Source organism: Nomia melanderi, unplaced genomic scaffold, assembly GCF_051020985.1.
Source record: "Nomia melanderi isolate GNS246 unplaced genomic scaffold, iyNomMela1 scaffold0933, whole genome shotgun sequence".
Lineage (NCBI taxonomy): Eukaryota > Metazoa > Arthropoda > Insecta > Hymenoptera > Halictidae > Nomia > Nomia melanderi.
The window spans coordinates 13,715-17,500 of NW_027476047.1; the positions used below are offsets into that span (position 1 = coordinate 13,715).

General features: G+C 48.2%; 1 non-coding gene and 1 pseudogene across 1 annotated transcript; both read left to right on the top strand.

Annotated features, from left to right (window-relative positions):
• The first annotated feature begins 1,412 nt into the window (after nt 1-1,412).
• LOC143176881 (5.8S ribosomal RNA) lies at nt 1,413-1,567 on the top strand. Its single transcript, XR_013001380.1, has one exon. It is a non-coding gene; the product is annotated as a 5.8S ribosomal RNA (ribosomal RNA).
• A 2,053-nt stretch (nt 1,568-3,620) lies between these two features.
• LOC143176883 (large subunit ribosomal RNA) overlaps nt 3,621-3,786 on the top strand; it is a 2,864-nt pseudogene continuing 2,698 nt past the window's right edge.

Genomic DNA, 3,786 nt, shown 5'->3' on the forward strand with positions numbered 1-3,786 from the left:
GACGATCCACGCGAAGAGAACGTTCGTGCTTGCGCGAGGTGCATTAGCGTCGATTCGCTTTTCTGTACGGGGAGAAATAGAACGATGAGTTGACTTATCGGGTCTTCGTTGGAATTACCGTCGCTGGCATTGTAAACTCCAGATGACCTTGTGATTCCTTCGTCGGGCACTGGTAAAGGGTGGCGATGATTCGTTCTATAATAGAAATACCCGTCGTAGCGATTCGGCCGAGTCACCCGCCACGAAACTGTCTCTCTTTCGTCGTGGAAACCCCGCGTCGGAGAGTAAAACGCGCGAAGGCTGTGACTGTAACATATATATATATATATACACAGTATACAATGCCTGTGGTTTTTGCGCGTGTCGGCTCTTCGGTATACGCGATCGGCCAGAGTTACGGAGGGACGGTGAAGCGCACGAGAAATTGAAACGGCCGCACGATTGGAACCGAGCAACCGTCGAACATTGTTTCGCGACGTTTCCATAATGCGTTTTCGTTTCGCTCGCATACCGCTTCTTTTCCCCTAGTCTCTGAGACGCGTTTTCGAGCCGTTCTTCTACTATCGATTCTCGTAGAGAGAAGGGACCGGGTAGTCTGGAAGTGGAACCCGCATCTTGCGTGTACCGTACACGGAATTGAGAGGACCGGCCGTGAAGCTCGTTTTAAAGCCGTGCGTCTGACACCCAACTCTTGCGCGCCAATTTCGCGGCAAGAGATAATATGGGACGAATGACCGGCAAAGAGCCAGCTGTGAAGTCTGTTTTTTTAATCGAATCCGTGGACGTGTGTATGCCGTAGCGTCGCTCGTCGTGTTCGTTCATGGTCGTTCCGAGAGAAAGAACGAAAGCGGTAACGAAGGGACCGGCCGTGAAGCTCGTTTTAAAGCCGCGCGTCTGACACCCAACTCTTGCGCGCCAATTTCGCGGCAAGAGATAACATGGGACGAATGACCGGCAAAGAGCCAGCTGTGAAGTCTTTTTTCATTATTTGCTTTCAATCGATCGATCGGTACGATTCGTGCAACGTTTCGCGCGATGCGACGCGAAAACATGCGCGCAACAATAGATGCGTCTGATCGGAAGAACGCGAGGGTCGACTGCACGCGATGGATTCAGTATCGGGTAGGATACAAAATATATCCCCGTCGTTTCCACGCGTGCGAGTCTTCTGCGTCTTTCGCGGGTTTTTGAATGCACTATACGCCCGGAACGTCGAGAAATATATACATATTACTTGAACGTTTTTCGTCTCGAAAGGCTTCGGTGTCGTCTCCAAGGCGACGCCTGAATCTCCTTCGCGCGCTGGTCGGAGATTCAGGTATCAACTTTTATCTTCTCTTTGAAAGAAGAGAGATATTAGGTCGAACAAGTGAGAATAAAATTATATATGTGAAATATAAAATTTATACGATTACCCTGAACGGTGGATCACTTGGCTCGTGGGTCGATGAAGAACGCAGCTAATTGCGCGTCAACGTGTGAACTGCAGGACACATGAACATCGACATTTCGAACGCACATTGCGGTCCACGGATACAATTCCTGGACCACGCCTGGCTGAGGGTCGTTTACGTACCATACACTGCTTGCGTAGCTCTGTCAAATCCCCGCCGTCGTTCACCTCTTCGGATCGAACGTTTTTTTACCGAAGGGCGCAAAGAACGTCTCTGAGTCGGGTTAAGAGAAGGATGCTACGTACGAGCGAACGATGGGTGTCTCGTCGGCGTTTGTCGCGGACACGCGAAAATTCTGTGAATTTCACGGACAGTGTACGTTCTAGTTGTTGCAAAACGATCGGAATCGTTTGTATGGACTCGCGTGAGTGTTCGCGGCGTCGTGCGTCGTTCAATTACGACCGCCCGCGGATACCGCTCCACTGCGATATGGATCTGAGCGACAACTTTTTCGGCTGTTCGTGAGATGAACGGTTTCGTGTGTTTAGAAAAATTTTTTTTCCCGCGCTCCCGACGTCACCTGAAATGATGCGTCAGAGGTGAAAGAAAATATTAAGAAGTCGAGAGAGAGAGACTACACACGTTTTATTCATATTTTGTATACCGTGCGTGAGACGGATGTGCACGACACGTCGTATGTCGGTATATTACCGACTGGCCCCAGGGAGATTGTTTTCTTCCTCTCTTACGAATGAGATGTACGTTTCGGAGGATCGTCGTTACCGAAACACACGGCAAAACGAGACTTCTCGCAGCAGAACCTTTATACACAATACACATCGACTCTTTTTACCCCGAGAGAGAGAGAAAAGGTGTATTTCTTTTTTTTATTTTTCGAATTCGACGCACGAACGCTTTGACGACTGGAGAAAAACACGGTGTGTGTTAAAATCGTGCGGGACGAGCATGCGTATTCGTAACGGGTCGAATAGTTCTTATTCCCCGTCGTCGCGTGTCCTCGCTGGACCACCACCGTGCGCTTCCGCCACGTTCAGTTGAATTTCGAAATATATATATATAAAAAGAATCACCATATACTCTCTTTCGGGAGGTGTATTTTTATCGGTTTCTGCTATAGAGAAGAGACGGAGATCGTGTTGTGAGGTGTAACGTTTCTGTATCCCCGTTTCGGAGGATCGTCGTTATCGGCGGAACACACGTCAAAACGAGACTTCTCGCAGAACCTTTATACACAATACACATCGACTCTTTTACCCCGAGAGAGAGAAAAGGTGTTTTTCTTTTTTTTTTATTTTTCGAATTCGACGCACGAACGCTTTGACGACTGGAGAAAAACACGGTGTGTGTTAAAATCGTGCGGGACGAGCATGCGTATTCGTAACGGGTCGAATAGTTCTTATTCCCCGTCGTCGCGTGTCCTCGCTGGACCACCACCGTGCGCTTCCGCCACGTTCAGTTGTATTTCGAAATATATATATATATAAAAAGAATCACCATATACTCTCTTTCGGGAGGTGTATTTTTATCGGTTTCTGCTATAGAGAAGAGACGGACGATCGTGTGTGACACCACGTGGTAACGTTTCCGTATCCCCGTAAAATACGTTTATCTTTTCTCGTAGAAAAGAGAGAGGAAGAGGCAGGAGCTCCTCTTTGGCGAGGCTTTCGAACGTCGCGTCCCGTCCGCCGGAATATAATGATATAAATATATAACCGCCGCCGACTTTGTGCGAAAGCGTTGAAACGAACGCGTCGGTCGCCCCATGGTGTGTGTTTGTCGTGTCTTCTTTTCCTCTTCTGCACTTCTCTTCACTGTCGATCGCGAGACCGCGCGAGATCCGCTTCGGTCGTCCAGTCCCCGAAAATTCTTCTCGGACGGGCGTTAAAGTTAACCGGAGCGCGAGATCGTCTAGCGAGAGTCTTTTTCGCGATCGAGTAAAATGTGATAGAAGAAGGAGAAGAGTGTAAAAAGAGAATATAGACACGCGACGCAGCAGAGACCACTGGTGAGGCGCATAAGACGCGTTCGCGAACGATTTTTCGCGACGATACGGAGTCGCGCGTGTCGCGGTATATTTATCATTTATATACGTTATAATATGAATATTGTTGTGTTCGAACGCACTCTCCTCTAGACTTTGTTTTTTTTGCCTTTGAGCGATTTTTATGAAATTCGATTGAATTTTCATACAATTCACGTTCACGACGACCTCAGAGTAGGCGAGATTACCCGCTGAATTTAAGCATATTACTAAGCGGAGGAAAAGAAACTAACAAGGATTTCCTTAGTAGCTGCGAGCGAACAGGAATTAGCCCAGCACTGAATCCCGCGGTTCCGCCGTAGGGAAATGTAGTGTTCAGGAGGGTCCATT